The sequence below is a fragment of the Halichoerus grypus genome, chromosome 13 (assembly GCF_964656455.1).
Source record: "Halichoerus grypus chromosome 13, mHalGry1.hap1.1, whole genome shotgun sequence".
Taxonomy (NCBI): Eukaryota; Metazoa; Chordata; class Mammalia; order Carnivora; family Phocidae; genus Halichoerus; species Halichoerus grypus.
The window spans coordinates 18,686,795-18,706,750 of NC_135724.1; the positions used below are offsets into that span (position 1 = coordinate 18,686,795).

At 38.6% G+C, this 19,956-nt stretch overlaps 1 long non-coding RNA gene across 1 annotated transcript in view; it reads left to right on the forward strand.

The window, feature by feature from the left end:
• LOC118529047 (uncharacterized) overlaps nt 1-18,326 on the forward strand; it is a 76,500-nt gene extending 58,174 nt beyond the window's left edge. Inside the window, exon 3 of the long non-coding RNA XR_004913923.2 lies at nt 18,120-18,326. This is a non-coding gene — a long non-coding RNA (uncharacterized LOC118529047). The remainder of the gene's footprint in view (nt 1-18,119) is intronic.
• The last annotated feature ends 1,630 nt before the right edge of the window (nt 18,327-19,956 follow it).

Genomic DNA, 19,956 nt, shown 5'->3' on the forward strand with positions numbered 1-19,956 from the left:
ATTTCTTCACATGTTGAAACCTTTTGGTGATTCCTTCTTTTGAACACTTCCATTCAGATGAATATTAAAATGTTAAATGAAAGAAGGGAATAGAGAAGTTACAGGCCAGAGAATTATAGAGCTGGGAAAGAGAAAGATGCCTGCCATTCCAGAATTCAATAGTCTAAACTCCAGCCAATTAAATTAATATGAAAGTGCAAAGCAGCTAACCTAGATGGCTTACACAACTTTCATTTTGTCAAATTCCTCTCAGAATTCCTGTTTCCATGAATGTGTAGCTTTCCTGGACTCAGGAATCAATCTGATTTTTGCCGTGAGGAAACACATACCATATATGTCCTGAAAAACACAAATGCAAATTCAATGAAACTCTATAATATTGAACCCAACTATATTGAATCCCTGTATATAGCAATCAAATTGGAAATCCAGGTCTATTACACGCACATGTAATATTTCTAGAGTATATCAAATTCCATCCTATATCAAATTTTTTCCTCTGGTTCCTAGAAATTTAATATAAGCAAGTTTCACTCTATTTGAAAAGGACATGTTGCAATATAATGTGTTTTTCAATGAATAGAATTCTTGGTAATTCAATTTATGTTCAGAATTTCTTAAAGGCGACTTACTTCCTAGAGGCCTCGAATCAGAGTTCAGTTCTGAGAACCTAACTCAGGTAATATATATATATATATATATATATATATATTGGTGTGAAAGACTGTGAAGGAAAATCAGAAGGAATTCTGGTGATTCATATACAATGATTTTAAAAATAACCATGGCACATCCCAGTCAAGTAGAGAGAGGTTATATATTTGAGAGGAGCTTCTCATTGGTAGGAACTTGTGCCTTCTTCCTGTTTATATCCCCAGCACACAGAGTAAGTGCTTAGGAAGAGTTGGCTGAAATAATAAGTCATCTGATGACAGGGCCGTGGTTACAGGCACAAAGAAAGCTTATAAGTCATCACTTCGTTCTGCCTCTGTGGAGCCAGGTTTTTTTTTTCTCTCTCTCTTTTTTATCTACACCTGTAGTCTGAAGTTTCTGTCCTTCAATAATCCAAAATTGTTAGTTTCTACTGTTTTACATTTTCTGCTAGTGTTTGCTTTTATTTATCTTTCTTAGATAACTAATCTCTGATTCTAATTGGTTCTCATTTTATACACACATCTATATGTCATGTAACTTTGATTTTGATTATTGTTAAACGAAATATACTGTTATATCCTGTGTTCAGCATCACCTGAGTAGTAAACCTGGCCCGTTAAAAATGATATGCACTCATTAAAGAAATTCCATTTAAAATCTTGGAAAGCCTACATTAAGAATACTTTCTCGTATCACTCTGTCAATCTTTCCTGCACCTGTTAGCATGTTTAGAAAATGGCTTTTTATAATTCACTCATCTTGTTGCAAGTGGAAAAAGATCCACAAAAGTAATTCCGATTATTCAAATTGTTTTGTAAAACATAAAATTAAGAACATATCCTATAATAAGCACTAATAAACTCAGCAACTAGATATAAATAAAATATAGGTTATTAAAGTATTCTAATATGATGGGAAGGAGTTACCGGCTCATATAATTATCCTTGCTGAATGTAAACAGTTTCGGAAATAGTTTTAACTATTTTTAGTGCTTGAAATCTTGAAGCTTTCCTGGGTAAACCAGTGGGATTGGTACAGCTCCCGTTGTTACAGTGCTTGGTTTTTAACTCCCCACACATAATAAACCTATGAACTCCATTAACTGTAATCGATATGCGTGCAAGGATGTAAAGGCCTTTCCTTGGCCCTCTCGCTGCCTCAAACAAGAAGCCAAAATGAGTATGACGCCAACTCCCATGCAAGTAATCAGGTACGCCATTTTTCATTTGAAAAGAAGTCCTCTCCAATAATAGAAATGCTGAGAGAGGTTATTACAATAATAAATGAGTTGGCAGGGTGATTTATGCCTGAAACAAATGTACCTTGTGATGGAATCCTCTTTAATTCCTTATAAATCCTGGGCTTAGTGGACAGGGTCTGACTCTGGGAATCCGCCAGTTGAATGCCCGCAGTACTTTGGATTAACTTGGTTCATTTCTTGTGGACCAAACAGCTGTTTTCGATAGTCTTCCCGGCAGGTATCTGTTTGGGGATTAGTAATGCTTCATATAGTCATACATCACAAGAAATGGATGTGTAATTACATTAACTATGCTTCATCTCTTTGGACTCACTTATCCCAAATCACTGATATTGGAGCCATTCAATGAGAATGTTCCATAAACTGGTTTACTTCTTTAACAGCAATGACACCTTACATTAACACAGTGGTTTTAACTCTTCAAAAATGCTTCTGAAAGCTTCCTCCTTAGATTTGTCTCAGAGTGTGACTGAGTGTGTTTATCTGAACCTAGTGTTCCTGAGTGAGAAGATCCTTCCTGAGTCCCCCTCAAAATAGAACCAGGTATGAACATCTCTAGGATCTGAATTAAGTTCTGAGGAGAACTTGGAACCTGGAAATGGTCTGTGCAAGATCATGGAATTTCAGGCTGTTGTAGACCCTACACATAGGGTCAGATCACTGGTGGTCACTGAGAAAGGGTCAGGAAAATAGTCCACCCTGCAAGTAACAGTGTCATTCATACCTGTGAGTCTTTGTTGTGTTTTCGCTCCTCTTAGAATAAGCAGTTGTCGAAAGACAAATGTATCCTAAGTTTAGCTCAAAAAGTTTACCCAAATTTCCCCCAAGAGGAATTTCTTTCAATGTCCTTTGAAATTCTGTAGTATTTTGTATCTTTCTAATAGCTTTTCTGTTTATTATGGTTGTCGCATCACCTGTCTGTAGCTTCAGAACACTCAAAATTATTAATTCCGTGAGGGTAAGCTTTTCATATCCCCACTATTACTGGATAGCTCTTTCCTTGTCCATTCCCAACAGGGGCAGAGACTGTGACAGTATTTTATTATCATGTCACACAAAACATCTACCACAGTGCTTTGTACATAGTAAGAAGCTTAATAAGTTTGTCCTGAGTTAAATTACATTTAATTTAAAGAAATGAATGATAATTGAAAAAAATGACTATCAAATCTGAAACAACGGTCGTGGTTACAATTGTTGCATTATAAAATATTGTTGGTTAATTTGTTGATTTCATTCACTCGTTCAATTACTAAGTGTGTACTATAGGCTAGGTATTGTTGTAGTCATTGGGGAATACGATGGTGAACAAATAAAATTGTGACTCCCATTTTAGTGGGAAAAGACTGAATAAACAAAGAGACAAATAAATATGATAATTTCAGAGAATAATACATTCCATGAAGAAAATGAAATTGGGAGATTGTGATGGAATATGCCTGGGTTAGGGAGCGAAGGGGGACCTTTCTGAGAAGATGACATTTAGGCTGATACTTGAATCATGAGATGAAGTTGTAACATGGCAACAAGCATGACAAGGTTTTGGAAGACCTAGGGAAGACATACATGACTGAGGCAAAGTGAACCGGGGAGAAAAGTGTGGAAAATAAGAATGGAGTAGTAGGAGTACTTAACAGGGCATGCTGTGGACTGAAGCTGGTTGGAGTGTGGCATGGGCAGATAGGACAGGAGGAAATGAGGATATCACTTTTGAAATGTGGGAAATGGAGTAGTAGGGTTGAGACCGGACTTCCCCTCCCCTCTCTGCTTCCTTCTTTCTTTCTTTCCTTTTTTCTTTTAAGTGGGCAGTATTAGAGGTTGTTGGTGTTCTGATGGGGATGAATCTTTAGATGGAGGGAGAACAACGTACATGGCAAAGAAGATTACATTCCAGGAGGGTGGTTCATGAGAAGGCAGAATGCAAGGGCCGGCCAGGGAGGTGGGGCAGAGATGTGACAGAAGGAATATGAGAGGGTGTGGACACTTTTGCAAGTGGAGCTCTTATGTTAACTGATGGGACTGTGAGGAGCTCCAGGTTGGCATTTAGTTTCTCAGAGGCCTATGAGGCATGACCATCGGTGGAGAGGAGGTATGGGTGGTTTTAGAAAGGAGAAAGTATGAAATTATCTTTTGCAAGAGTGGGAAAACCAACCTCCCAGGGTGCTATAGTAAGATTGTCTAGAATGGTTGACATGGGTGTTGATCACTGTATGTGGTTCATTTTGAAGTTGATACATTTTAGCAAAAGTATTAAGAGAGTTTTGTAAATGGAACAGGATTGAAGAAAGGTCTGGAACATGTTCCATTTGAGGAAGGACTAAAGGAACTGGACTTAAAGTATGTTTGGCTTGAAGAAGGTATAGCAGTTAAGAGCATGGCTGTGGAATTTGGCAGACTTTGGAAGCCTGGCTCTTTTATTATTAGCTGTGAGGCCTTCGACAAGTTACCTACCCTCTCTGAGCCTCAGTTCTTGCATCTGTGAGCAACATAAATACACCACCTACACTGGGTTCCACATGAAGGATCCAATGGTATCTGTTATTTATTATGTGTGTGTGTGGGGGGAGATATTTCTCTATAAATAACCAAAGAGCTGTTATGTAGAAGAGACATCAGACCTTTTCTATATAGAACTAGAGCATAGATCTAGACCATGAAAATTAGAAAGCATACAACAAAATAACTTTCTTGTAGCTGGAGCTGTTCTAACAAGAAATGGGCTTCCCAACACTGGAGCTGTTTACAACCGTAGCATGGTGACCAACCTTGGAGGGTTTTGTAGGGACTATTCCTGCCTTGGTGGGAAGGTTGGATTAGAGTGCCACGATTTTGTAGGAAACGTATTGATATGCATCAGTGTATTCAGTATGTATGCCTGTGAAACTTCTCATTGTAAATAACCGGCATCACAACTTTGATGTGTGTGTGCACAAACACTTTGATTCTTATAAAGCCTGAGAAATCAACAGTATTATATTTTTGCATGTTATATTATTGGATCATCTTAAGAATTCTATTAGGTAGATATTATTATTCTATTTTATAACTTGGAATGAAAGTAAAGAGAGATGAGATTATTTGCCCAAGACCTTACAGGAAATTATATAAGAATCAAGATTCAGTCCTATGATTTGTCCAATAATTCCCACCCAGCTCCTTCAACTAAGTGTCGCAGACCTTATAGGTTATGTTAAGCACTGTTCAAAGTTAACTTTCCTTATTAATTATGAAAAAAGGGAAAGATTTACCTTAAAGATTATCTTGTATTGAATAATTTATTTTTTATAATGCTTGATTATTTAAGCTAATTTATCTCATCAATTCTGTTATGTTGATGAGCAAGCTTAGACTCAATTTGTAGAGTACTGTTGTAAATTACTTGTAGCGTAGTATTTCCATAACACAGCACTAAGGTGCAAAGTATTATTACATCTAAATTTTATGATGAACAGGGAAAATGGCTGGAGACATTCATGAGAGATACTATATGCAGACTTTTAAAAATCATTTTATATTATTAACTCAACAGAAAGACTTCAGCTGATAGAGTCACATAAATCTGAATGGATTAGAGTTTTTGCTGAGAGAAAGACCAGTTCTTATAAGACTTTCTCCATAATTAAAGGCTTTTACCAATTATGCTCAAATATTGTGTAAAAGGAAAAGATTTTCCATCATTATTTCTGGTTACATGGAGAAAATATTTCACTCTAGTGAGAATCAGAGTAGCATTCAGGTTTTTTTTTCTTTAATATTCAGTGCAAGCTGGCTAATGCTTCTTTTTAAATTGGAGAGGAAATATTACAAAGCTCACTTTCTTAGAGATAGAAAATAATACTCTTATTTAGAGGAAAAATGAATACATTGTGAAGCAGATCAACTTCTGAATTTTCTGGAAAATTATATAATCTAAGGAAAATAGCTGGAGCTTCAGCAGCCTTTGGTAGAAACTGGAATGCAGTCAAAGGTAGTTGAATGGGGGAAATTAGAGGAAACGGACAAGAAAGCCATGCAATGGAGATAATTCAGTTCTGGTGGATTAGATGTGATGGTAACCAGATCTTTTTATTCAGTAATCAGCCTGATACTAAATATCTTCAGAGTATAATGACTTACAGAAGAACCCTGTTTGTTTTGTTTTTTTCCCTCTCCAACAGTAATAGGAGGTAAAAATAAGGAAATGTTCCTTGCAGTTTGGAACAAGAGTGGAATTTAACCCAGTGATGGAAAAAACAGCATCTTTGGTTATTGGAATATTCCCTAAAAAGAAGGATTCCTAGCATTAAAATGGCTAAAGATCGATTCATGCATATTTGCCTACTATCCTTTACCGTTTATAAAATGATTTCAGAAAGGAATTTAAAAGAGTGCTGTATTAGTTTCCTAGGGCTACTGTAACAAAGTACCACATACTGGGTAGCTTAAAAGAACAGAGATTTATTGTCTCACAGTTCTGGGGGCCAGAAGCCCCAAATCAGGGTGTCGGCAGTGACTTGCTCCCTCTGAAGGCACTCGGGAAGGATCTTCCAGGTCACTCTCCTGGCTTCTGGTAGCCTACAGTGTTCCTTGGCTTGTAGATGCATCATTCCAGTTACATGGCCATCCTATCCTTTCGTGTCTTCCCATCATTGTCTCTCTGTGTATGTCTGTCGCTGTGCCCAAATTTCTTCTTTTTATAAGGACACCAGTCGTATCCCTATGGATTAGGGCCCACCCTAATGACCTCATCTTAACTTTATTACTTCTGTGAAGACTCTATTTCCAAATCAGCTTGCATCCTGAGGTACTGGACTGTTCTAGACTGCATCTTTTTGTCCCCCTCACTCTCACCCCCCCCTCCAAGTTCATATATTGAACCTAATTCCACTGTGATGGTATCTGAGGAGGGGCTTTTGGGATGTGATTACATCCTGAGGCTGGAGCTCTCATGAATGGGATTTGTGCCCTTAGAGAAGAGACACCAGAGAATTCTCTCCCCTCTCCACCATGCGAGGACACATTGAGAGACAAACATCTAAGAATCAGAAAGCTGCTCATACCAGACACCGAATCTGCGAATCTGCCAGCACCCCGATCTCGGACTTAGCTTCCAGAACTGTGAGAAATAAGTTTCAGCTGTTTCTCAGCCCCCAGTCTATGGCATTGTTATAGCAGCCCCCAAATGACTAAGACAAGGGAGTTTGGACTTCAAGATATCTTTTTTTGAGTGGACACCATTTAACCTACAACAAGTACCTTAAACATCCCTTTTATTCCTTTTTTGAGAAGAGTTGACCATGTGTAAAGAAGGCACAATTCTTTCAATTTCTCCTTATAGCATCTGAAAGATAAATTAGCATGTTAAGGTGCTTTTTAGTGTTATTATAGGAGTTTGGCAGAAAGTATGTCCCAGTATACTTTGACTGACTGATGTTGTGATCATGTAGTGTGCTCATTTTCGAAAGCTCTTTACACGCTTTAGCTCACTGTGGCATCATTCAGGGTGTGAAGGATGGTTTTTTTAGCTCTAGCCAGAGACCATCTCTTCTAGTGTCCTTGCCACCTTTGAACAATTTACCAAAAAGCACAGCTGAGCAGAGGAAATTTGAGGTAAGAGAATATGGACAAGTGAATTTACATGGGATTTAGAATCTTTGATTCCAGGGCTTTGGAAGAGCTGGAAGGAACCCTAATGATGAATCGACTGGTTTGTTTTTCTTGGATCTTACAAGGTTCCCAAGTTTTCCCACTTTTTGGGTCTTTGATATGAACAGCAGGTTTGCTTGACCCCCCACTGTCTGCCCGGGTGGGTTGCCTCTCCTCCCTCGCCTCTCTTTGCCCATCCTAACTCCACCTACCTCCAAGGCCTGCACTTACTCATTTCTGTTGTATGAATTCCTCCTCTTCTGATTTTTCAGCTCTGGTTAATGACCTTTTAGCACGTCCATTTGCATTTGTCTCAACTTGAGACAAACTTGTTTTGTTGTTGTTTAACTCCTGAACATTTTGTGTATATTCATAATATCTCCCCAACAAGATCTGGAATGTCTTGTGGCCAGGGAGAGTTTCTTTCTCCAGTGACACAGAGCATGGTGCACAATGGGCACTTAACGAACAGATCGTTGAAACTGCAAAATGCTACTCATTTCCCGTGGGGATTTTCCTTGTGATATAGTCTCACTTAATGCATGTGTTTCTCAAAATGGAAATGATTGTCTCCAAATAATAGGTCACGTTTTCAGAGAATCTCATATTACTTTCGTTAATCACACCAAATGAATCCTTAGAAAATTCTACCAACCCAGGAAGAGGGAATGTCAACCTCCCTGATTTTTATAAGAGACAGTATTGTGGATTGAGATTCCTTGTCAAGATCCTGTGATTCTTGAATAATTACAAAAATAAAACTATAGAATACTTGATATGATTGGATGTTTTGTGGAAACCAGTGAAAGAGCTGGTTTTGTATCCAGATTGCCTTAGGGCTAAAACAGAGCAGCACAAGTAGACAAATGACCAGCTAGCATCTGGATGACACACCCCATAGGGCTATCAAGATGGTTCAATGTAGTAATGTATAGAAAGCTCAAAGACAAAATCAATAGGAACTATTGTCATTATGATGGAAGTGCCATTTATTGACTGTATGTGTATCCATATGCATACATCTGTGAAATGGAATTAAACACCATTGAAATAGATATTTTAATTTCCTGAAGTGTGTCTATCCTGAGACTCACAGAATTGGTAATGTTGGCTTGATAGTCCACAGGAAATTGAAATAATGGAGTCTTTTGGTAGCATATGAGTTGACCCTATGCATAGAGGCTGAACCTAAATGCCAGCTTGAGGAATAAATTCTAATTCTTTGATTATAAAAGCCTTTTCCCTGAGCACAGCACCTTGCCATCTGTCTTTTTAATCTCTGCAAGGAAAACCTCAGCCTGATTCCAAACTCTCTCTCTCCATAATGGGAAATCTCTCTGTGTTTGATGAACCTAAGTGAAAAATGCAGTCTCATATCCATGTATTTATTAAATCTCTGGTTGCATAAAGGCCTCACTCCAAAGTAATGTTCAAAATAAATTGCTTCTATGATTGTATTGTTAGAATGCACATGTATGATTTCTCCTCTCTGCATTCTAAGATGACAATGTATCCTGGGGAGCGTTAATGATGCAAATTCAAACTACCTGGGCAATCAGCAATAGACAGATCAGAAAATTGTAGCGATTGGCCTAAAGACTCCTTCTGAGTTCTTTTTAGAACCAGAAGGGCCCAGAGGCCTCTTCAAGGAGATTTGGCTTAACACTTCTTCTTCTTCTTCTTTTTTTTTTCTTCTACAGAGACTCTAAGTCAGAAAAAATAATTTTTGCTCAGGGCATGACAGTTTTCCCCTGTGCTCAGGGGTTCACCTGAGTGCTTGTTCAAGATGCCAAATTTGCCATCACAGCCAACAAAACTACCATGGGTCTCATAGCTATGCTGAATCCCAGATACTTCATCCTTCCAGCAGGACATGTGAGAGTGTGGCTTCTACAGCAGATCATTTTCTGTTGAGTCTGATGCTTGCTACATGAGAAAACTAATCCTACCTACTAATAAGTTTGAGAACCAGTGGTGTGTAGGTGTGCTCTTGAAGGCTTCTTGCCGCTCTTGGACTGTTAGTATCCAAGTGTCAGAAACACTCTCCGATACGGCCAATGTTTTTCCATTGCTTAGCAGGCATTAAGTGTTTTGCTTTCTTACCTCATTCAATTTTCATGACAATCATAAGAGGGAGAGATATTTTTTATCCCATTTTACAGATGGAGAAACTAGGGTTTAGCATGATTAAGATACCCACCAATGTTTACATAGTAAAGTAAGTAGTAAAATTGAGATTTGGATTCAGGCAGGCTGATGATAAAGATTGGAGGCTTGACCATCCTGCTATACCTTTGAGGTATGGTAGGGAGTGGTTTGCATTCCTACTGGCTAGAACCCAAAGCCAGCTCTACAGCTCCCTCTTCATGGGATCTGGGGCAGATTTCTAAACCTCCCTGAGCTGTCCCTTCCTTCTTGTGAAATAAAGCTAATGAGACCCTGCTATCCAGGACTATTGGGAGAATTAAATGGGATAGTGCATGTGATACACCTGATGCATAATGCATTACGTAATTGGTAGCTAATGTTATTGTAATGATATCCTGCAGTTACATAGGTGTCTCTGTCTAACTCTCATGTTTAAGGGTGACCCCTGCTGTTTCTTCCATCCATAAGGGACAGTCACTAAGTTGACTGTGTGAAGGGAATCTAATGGAGGTGTCCTACCTTCTTAAATACAGTGATGTGTTGACTCCATGTGCTCATTGGCCTTCAAGGTCCAAAATAGAGGGCTTCGATTCCAGGGATGGTAACTCCAGTCATCCTACCTCTTTATGGAGAGACAGTTGAGAGTGGGACTCAGAATCTTGGTCTGAGAGCAAGGAGACCTGGCTTCCAGTATCTAATAGGTCAGAGCAAGCAGAATTTTGTTATAGCTGGAACTCAAGAGTTCTCGTTTGTAAAATGGGAGAGCAGAACTAGGTCTTTGCTAAGGTCCTATGTACTCCTGATGTAGGTGAAGGGAGTCTGAATCTTTCCTAAATGTCTCTTGCATCATTTGCATTTAACAAGGGCTGTGGGGGGTGGGTTATGGAAGAGGGGCAGCAGAGGGGGAGCTAGGTAGGGAAAGAGGGAAGTATCGAGAATGTAGATATTCGTGGGGTGATGGTGGTGGGTTTAGGCTCAGGCAGATAAGTAGGAAAAATGAAGGAAAGAAAAACCAAAAGAGAAGGCCAGACATAAGAAACAGTTGTAAAGCAAACAAGGAAAGGCTTGGGAAATAATGACTCCTATATTTGATGAAAAACATTGTGATTTGGCACCTTTACTAGAACTTGACAGGGGCTATGTCATATTTGCCTCAGTAAAACTGAGAGGAGATGGTGCTGGACTTGTTTGAATCAAAAGAAATGCTTGTAACAGATAAGAAGTAAGAGTTCTTCAGGTGACCCAATAGTCTTTAAAAAATTTATCTAATAATTTAGGTGTAATGAATGATTTTAAGATGAAATGAAAAGGGAGTCAGGAATAAAATCATTAAGATCTATGTTTAATAAACCATAATAAATAGTCCAGAAACAGACTAAGTTATATATAAAAGCTATCATATCATAAAGATGATATTTCAAATCAATGGGGAAATAATGATTTAAATAATTGACGTTAGAACATTTGACCAATTATTAAATTATTAAAATTTCTAAAATTTCACCTTATGAAAACTAAGTGATCTAAAAGGTTAAATTTAAATTTGTAGTTCACATATTTCACCTAAATTAAGTTCTGGTTAAAGATTTGCAATATAAAAAGTGAAGCCATAAGTAACCAGAATAAAATTTAAGGCAATATTTCTGTAATATTGAGATGGAAAAGGCCTTCATACACCTGATACCTTGGATAGAAATAGTAAAAAGAAAAGATTGAGAAGTCAGACCACATATGGTCAAAACAAAACAAAACTAAAATACAAGAAGAAAACTCTTATATGATCAAAAATACCATTTACAAAAAAAGGACAGGGTAAGAAATATATTTGAAGCATACATGTTAGAGGGATTATCTTTAAATCATATTGAAGTCTGTCAATTCAATAAGAAAAAGATGAATACTCCAATAAGAAAATGGGAAAAGGGATATAAACAGGAAATCTACACAAAAATTTATTCTAAGACCCCCCCAAATTAGTTAAGAAATATGAAAGAAAATATTGAGATATCATATTGTACAAGATGAAGAAAAGATCAATCGCATTATTGGTGAAAGTGTCAGATAATGAACAATCTACTGTTTTGGGGATGTAAATTATGCAGTCATTATGAATGATAATCAGGCAAGGGTACTCTATCATCTACTGACTTTAATTATAAAATTTTTCCTATGAAAGTTATAAAATATATGAAACAAAGACAATAATTTCAATTGCAGGAAGTATAAACCCAAATGACTATCAATAGGGAATTGACTTAAAATATATTATATCCATATAATGGAATACCATGGAGCCGTTGCAATGCTTGGGTAGATCTATCTTTAATCATATGGAAAGGTGTCCACAAAGTAAAAAGATACTTCATGAAGCAGTTTGTATAGATATAAGAATTCACCTTTATAGGAAGACATGTAAGTTTTCAATAAAGTGATTTTAAAAATAAAATAAATAGGTGAATCACAAAAACATGTAAGTTTGTGTACAAGGAGAAAAATCTTAGCTGATGTCCACCAACCTATTAAAGATACTAATGTCTGTGTGATAGATTATAGTTTTGTCATTTTTTGTCATATTCTGGAATTATTTGTGATGAGCACACATTACTTTTTGTAATAAACATTAAAGCTATCCCATTTGAAAGATAAATATATTTGAAAAACATTTGTAAAAAAAGCGATAGCTATTAACATCAAACATGTTTTTGCCAAGTTCTTGAAGAAGAAAGAAGAAAGTTTCCAAGTTCTAGCCCAGCCCAGGTGCATCTCTCTGGCAGAACTGCAGGTGCCGTAGTGGGATGGTGTGGCTATATTAGAAGAGTGGCTGACTAAGGCATGGGAGTAGAGCACTGGTAATGTCTGCTGCCGGGTCTGAGCTAAGAGCAGAAAGGGTGAAAATTTGGACTTGAGGTCGCTCTCAGTTTGATTCACTCTGAACCAGCAAACTAGCAGTGCAGAGGACACATGCAAGATTAGGATTTAGGTAAGTGAATGCAGGTATAGAGGATGCCTCTCCGCCAATCCCCCACACATCCTGCCTCTCTAGCTTGTCCTTGACATGCACTTGGAATCCGGTGTTCTTCGCAGCCCCCTGGAATGAGGTGCTGACCATGTAGCTGAAGCCATAGACTCCGCCCAGTTTAAGCGTTCGACTGAGGAATGCATTCTGTCAGTCCTCAGAGTTCATTCTATTGCCTTGTATGCTAATTCTTGGACTTTTATTTTCTCCTCTATTCTAATTTTTACTGAGTCATTGGGCTTATAGCATGTCTGGTTCTGACCTAGCATGGAACCAGTGTTATAGATTGATGTATAAATTCATCTTTCCCCTAAAATTGATTTAAGAAGGCTAAGAAAAACACAAAAGGTGATTTATAAAAATACAAAGGTAAATAAATGAGAACATCAGGGCAAAGGGAGAATATGAAAACAAAATAGAATAAATCTAAGGGGGGAGTTAGTGTACAAAATCCATGACATGTTTATAGTGCGACTTGTGTATTTGTGAGAATTGAGCCACATTTTTGGGCTCTGAACATCCTAACACTCAAAGGAAAATGATCCCTTAAAAAGTGACATAGTGTTCCTAAGTTTAAAAAACAAACACACACAAAAATACAAAGCAAAACACAGTTGACCGGAAGCACAGCTTTTCCGAGACCCAAAGGAGGGCACAATATGACATAGTAAGATACCATCTTCGACACCAACCTCAGTAAATACCATAAATACAGCGGTGAATTTTGTTCTGTTATCCCCTTGTTCCATTGTTTCACTGATGATTCTATTTGTGCTGTCAAAGCAAACTTTGGCATCGAGCCAAAGCAAAATTTAATAAAACTATTTTAGGATGCAAATCAATGCAATCCAAGCATGCAGTTTTCTGATGGGTTGGTTTGAACTGAGGGCAAATGTAGATTATCTAGAGAAATCGATAGAATTTATATTCTTCAGGCAATATACTAGGAATATTATTTTTCACAACCAAGCTTTTGATATGACTCTTTGGACAGCAAAGAGTTCAAGGTGATAGGCTCTGGAAAAATCATCCAGTGAGATTTTGTGTGTGTGTGCAGCTGGTTAAGGATAGATTCCTATGTTCTGGCAATCAACCAACCAAGCCAAAAGATAGAGTGGCATTTTCTTAAGAAAATTAAGAAGCGCACCTAGAGCAGGTGCTTAATAAATGACTCCTACTATCTATCCATAGAGGTCTTTCCATACTGCCTGTTGGACTGCTAACATTTAAGTAATTTCTATATTGATATTTACAGTATAGTTAATTCTATGTCAACTGATTTAGTTCTATTTCATCCTTCTAATTGCAGGGTGTTTTTGTTTTGTTTTTTTTTTTAATTGTGGTTTTGGTATGCTATCCAAAAGACAAGTGCCTTGTAACAAAAATGTTTATGAGCATGAACGTTTTGATATCTTTTTGAAACCTGTGCGATGAACTGGCTTCACAGCCTGGCATTTTCAGGAGATGTGTGAGCAAGTAGCCTCATTATTGATAAATATTTTAAAACACGTGGTATTTACCCAGAAGGTCCCAATGGCTCAATGTGCCTCCTGCAGAAATGGCATGTAATAAAAAACTCCAGAATGAAATTTCAGAGGAAAAAAGGATACTGCACTTAAACAAAAATTCAATAAAAGAAATGTTAGAAAATCCCCAAAGCCTTCCAACCAAGTTATGGATTAATTGCTTGGCACGTTTCCGTTTTTAATTCCAAGCTGCCTTTTTGTTAGCTGAGTAAACAAAGCATCTAGAATAAGTCAACTTCAGCCAACGATGACAGCCCATTAACATCATGACTGATAATAATGATAATCCCCAAAGGGTTTGACAAGATCCACATATAAGCAATATATTTGACCAGCAGGGACCGTGTTGAGAAGGAAGGCAAAAAGGACTCTTGTTCTTTCTGATAAGAAAAATAGTGACATAAATGGGTGCAGTAACAAGGGCCTATCTTTTGGCTGTGTCTGGACTCCTACACGGTAGATCCAGGAACCCTTATGAAAGGGATGTAGGGTTATAGGTTTGGGGGTACAGCTTGCAATCAGTGCTGTGGGGCCAAGGAAGGAAGAACTCTTAAATCTTAAATCCAGCAGTCTTTATAGGGCTGTTATACCAGAGGGTTTCAGGGCTGGAAAGGGATTGATTGCTATATCACAGAATTGGTAGTTAATACACTTGTTCACGCCTCAAGGAAAATGTTTTCATTAGAGATCATTTTATTTACATGATGTAGATCCTATCTCTCTCTCTCCTCCCTGAATTCTCTCTGATTTCCAAAAAAGCGAGGGCTCTGCCTTGCACATTGTTTGCAGAAGGTGTATAGTGAATATTAAATAATGTTCAGCTGCAAACAAGAGGTATTCAGACTAGGTTCCTTTAAAAAAAACAAAAGCAACCACAAAGCACTTCTCCCCTCCAAAAAAACCCCAAAAAACAAAAAACTCCTTCAAAATGAATCAACACTTAAATTTTGGTTCTAATCTTTGGCGATGCCCTATTGTGTATGTTACCATTCTCACTATATTCTGAATTTTCCAAAAGATAACACGATGGAGAGATTTATGTAAGAAAGAATTCTCCTGATGCATCGAAAACCATCTCTTGAGTGGAATGGTGTAAGATGAATCAATAGGCAACAAAGCCAGAAGCTCTCTGACCTTCAAAGTCTTGATATTGTACCCATATAGTTTAAAAGAAAAACTTTGCCCAGATGAATCAACAGAGAATTCAGCTTTATGCCTACATTTCATGATTGATATTGCTGCTTGCTTCTGTGAATGCCTAAAACTAGTGGTGAATTTGGATGCTTATTTTTCTTCATCCTCCCTGGGTATTGCATTCATACTGAAATCCTGAATTATATCCACCCATCCTATTTTAATCAAGGCAAAAAAAGAGTGCTCTTAAAAAAATAAGTCGCTGGGGTTTTCAAGCTGAAAGAGACAGCAGAGGTTAGTTAATGCAATTCTTTAATTTGGCAAATAAGGAAACTAGTCCGAAAGGGGCTCAATCTGATCCAAGATGATGCAGCTACTCAATTGCAGAACTTGAACAATCACGTACTTATTAGGGCGCTCATTAAGGCAGTAAAGGATGGGGGGGAAAAAGTCCATCTTTTTTCTTTTGGAAAACAATATACACCAGGATTATGACCAGATATTTTTAAAGCTAGATTGACCTAAAGTTTAAGTTTAGGATTAGCCTTTGGTTCTTGCTAGAAAACTGTTGAGAACTTTTATAACAATATATGGTTCTACTTTCTGGACTGGAAGACACTTTGATGCACTTCTTTCTTCAGCAGATGTTTATGGAATAATGTTGCGGGTGAGACACTGTGCTGGGCTCTGGGAGGATATGTACCAGTGCGAGCATCCTAGCCTCATTCTCCAGAAGTTATAAATCGTTAAACTGCTTAAATAAGAGGCCGTGACACTGAGGCGGCTCCAGTACGACAGCTGCCTACCTATGCAAACCAAATCTAAGCCCCTACATGCCTCGAAGTACTGAAATTGAAACCTGACAACCACCAATCACAAACCGCCAACGAGGCTTTAAACAGCAGCCAATCAGATAATCTCCTCTCTTTGTTCCCGTACTACTTCCCCTGCCTCCTCCTGGAGAGCGCGTCTAACCACTTCCAGTTTTGTGCTGTTTGATTTGAATCAATTTTTGTTCAAAATAAACCTTTGCTCAAATAAATTTTTGCTCAAATAAAATTAGGATTTTATAAAGCCTCAGTTTATCTTTTTCTTTTTTTTGAGAGAAAGAGTGGGGTGAGGGGGAGGGACAGAGGGAGAGAGAGAGAGATTTTTTTTTTTTTTTAAAGATTTTAATTATTTATTTGACAGAGAGAGATACAGCGAGAGAGGAAACACAAGCAGGGGGAGTGGGAGAGGGAGAAACAGGCTTCCTGCTGAAGAGGGAGCCTGATGTGGGGCTCGATCCCAGGACCCTGGGACCATGACCTGAGCTGAAGGCAGACCCCTAACGACTGAACCACCCAGGCGCCCCGAGAGAGAGAGAGAGAATCTTAACAGGCTCCATGCCCCAAGCGGAGCCTGACTTGGGCTCCATCTGAGGACTCTGAGGTCACGACCTGAGCTGAAACCAAGAGTCCAACACTTAACCAACTGAGCCACTCAGGTGCCCCTAAAATGCCTTAGTTTACCTTCTAATAAATTCCAGCATGGGAGATAACAAAAGTGAGTCATTATATAACTCAAATCAGAATGTGATTGGGACCTCTGTAATGACATAAAGTACTATAGGGAGTCTGGGAGAGAAACGAATAGCTTTTAATTGGGGAAATCAGAGAAAACTTTCTTAAGAAGATGTGAACTCTGGCTGGCATTGAATGAGAAGGGTTGGACAGATGGATGTTGGGGAAAATCCTTCCGGAAGGAGGATGCATGAGGAGCAAAGGCACAGAAGCGGGGAAGCTTGGGATGCATTTGGGGAATAGCAAACTTGGTGATTTGACTAACAGAGTAGAAATCTCTGTAACTGGTGGATATGAGATAGGTATGGGATAGAAAGTAAAGGCCTTCGACCACAAAAATAAAACCCCAATTTGATGTGCTGCTTTTCACTGCATTACATTTTAAATACCCTCAGGAAGCAGTGAGTTGAACAGATACAGACCCTTTTCCTCCCAAAGAATCCTAAGGAGTCTGATATTCTATAAGTTCAAATGTGCCTGTCCTCTTGTCTAGTTCTAGAAGGAATCAGTCATTTAGCTAGTGTAGGACTAGAAGCCCGCAGAATCCAATGGGACCACTTAACAGCAGGATGCAGGTTAAACCAAGCAGTTCATGGCACCTGTGTACATTAGGAGATGTCGGGATCCACGCACCGTGTCCAGCATGACACAGTGATTGACTCTGCAAGAAGTCATTGTTATCTTATCTTGAGTTCCAATGTTTGTTTCTTTCTCCACCATCCATTCATTCATTATTCATTGAACAAAATTTAGTCCGAATTTTTAGCGAACCAAGCGGTGCGCTAGAAACTGGAAGGCAATGATTTAAAAAAAAAAGAAAGAAAAAAAAAAGGCACAGTTCCTGCCATGGTGGAGCTGAAAGTCTAGCAGGGAAGACAGTTTAAAAAGCTGTAAGTGTGCAGAGCCTCAAGTGGATCAATGTCACGTGGAAAGGGAAGTGATGGGCCATGGGATGGCTTCAGCGGACACAGTCCAGGTGGTTCTGGCACTGGGGAGCTCTGAAAGGATTGCTCTTTGGCTGGACTGCCGAGCTCTCAGGAAGGGGGAGGGGGAGGGTGGGAGGTGGCATGAGGTGGCATGGGGGTCAGGGGCCAGGCCATGACGCCCCTAGCAGTCAGGTTAGGAAACTGGAGCCAAGTCATCTTTCTTCCCTTATTTTCCTTCTTTTTTGTTTCTTCGGATGGTGATTTTAGAGTTTTACGTGCCAAGCTAGAAATCCAAATAGAAGTAGTGTTACGGGACAGCTGTGAAAAGTACTGTAATTACTTAGAACCGTGCTGTTCTGTACGGCAGCCACCAGCTGCCAGGGACCTCCGAGCACTGGACGTGTGGCTCATCCAGACTAAGATGGGCTGCAAATGGCAAACGCCGAGTGGATTTCGAACCTGGAGTCTGGTGAAGAGGACACGAAACATCTCAGTAGTATTTGTATTGATTGTATGTTGAAATGATAATATTTTGGAAGCGTTGGGTTAGGGAAACTATATTATTAAAATCAATTTTACCTGTTTCTTTATACTTTTCTCAGTGTGGATGTTGGGAAAATTTAAGATGGCTTATGTGACTCACATTCTATCTCTGTGGGACAGTGCTGGGCTAAAACAGTTCTGATGCCATTTTTAAGAGTAAGGCAGGTTATGTGTGTGGTTAAGTACTTCACTGAAATGTCTTCCTGAGCCAAAGCAAATTTGCTATTAAGACAGCATCATTGTTGTTAAATTAAGGTTAGTAATTTAGACGAAGACTGGTAGTCAACTTTGCCTGATCACTGTACAAGGAGTTTACTAAGTGAGTGACCCCAGGCTCGAGTCTATTTGAGAGTAATAATGTAGCAGTCATCTAAGAGCATCCTTGCATTTGAGTAACTAATGGGAAAATTATGCAAAATACAAACGTGCATTTATTATCAGAGAATCTTTACTTTGTAATAATTTACAAATTTACAGCTAAAAATAATATAATTAGTAGTCAATTCCTTCAAAATTGTATAATTCATACTTTAAAAAATGCATTCAGGCCCTCCCAATAAATCTAAATCTAAATCTAAATCTAAGTCTAAATCTAAATTTGAGCTTATTTCTTGTGGTGTAATCCATTGGCCTCTCCTTATTCATAAAGCTGAGTACTACTGTTATAAAGACGAGGCCAAATAAACAAACTGTTTCCCAGTGAAAACCTGCGAGGCCATGTGGGTCTGAAAGTACCTGACACAATTCAGGTTTAAGAAATGGACACGTGGGCTCATTAAAAGTGCAAGGAGTCAGAATCCTGGAATTATTATTACTGTTTTAATTTTTATTATGGGCAATTTGCTTTAGCTGTCACTGCAGTGCATTTCATAAAAACAATCAGGCATGCATGCCAACTGGAACATTCACTCCAGGGTGATAGCAGACGGAAACGCACCCCACCTCGTTTTAAAGTCAAGGGCTCTAGGTGCTGATCTCAGCAGAGGAAGTGGAAGAGATGTTCTCAAATGTCACCCACAAATTTATGGAATAACAGCCCATTAAGCTCGAAACCTCAAGTGCTCTTTTAAAAGATGCAATACTCACACTTAAAAAACCAACTGTATTTTCCTCTTTCCTTGGGGGTCTAGCAGGAAATACATGGTTGCGCTATACCGAGACAAGCAGGCCACCGCTCATTGCCATAAGCAGGAGCAGAGACAGGCATAAGTGTTTTAATATGGGGACCTTATGTCTCTACCCTGATTTATTCCGTTGCTCGTTCTGGTCCTCCCTACTCCCATGACCCCTCAGAGTTCCATCGAAGAATGCCATAATTATTTACTCTAGACCCAAACACGACCTCCTGCAAATTCATTTTCAAGATCGAGCATCTTTAATTGAATCATTGTTGTTTTATCTATGCTTAGAAAATAAAACCAGAGAATTTCCTCAGCTGCTGTCATACAGAAGCTGAAGGAAAGTGATTTACAGAGAGGGCACGGAAGCTGTTGTATTAACTTTCTTACAAGAACGCCTGATTGTTTTAGGATCTCAGTATGGTAAATGGAGTCCTTTGGTG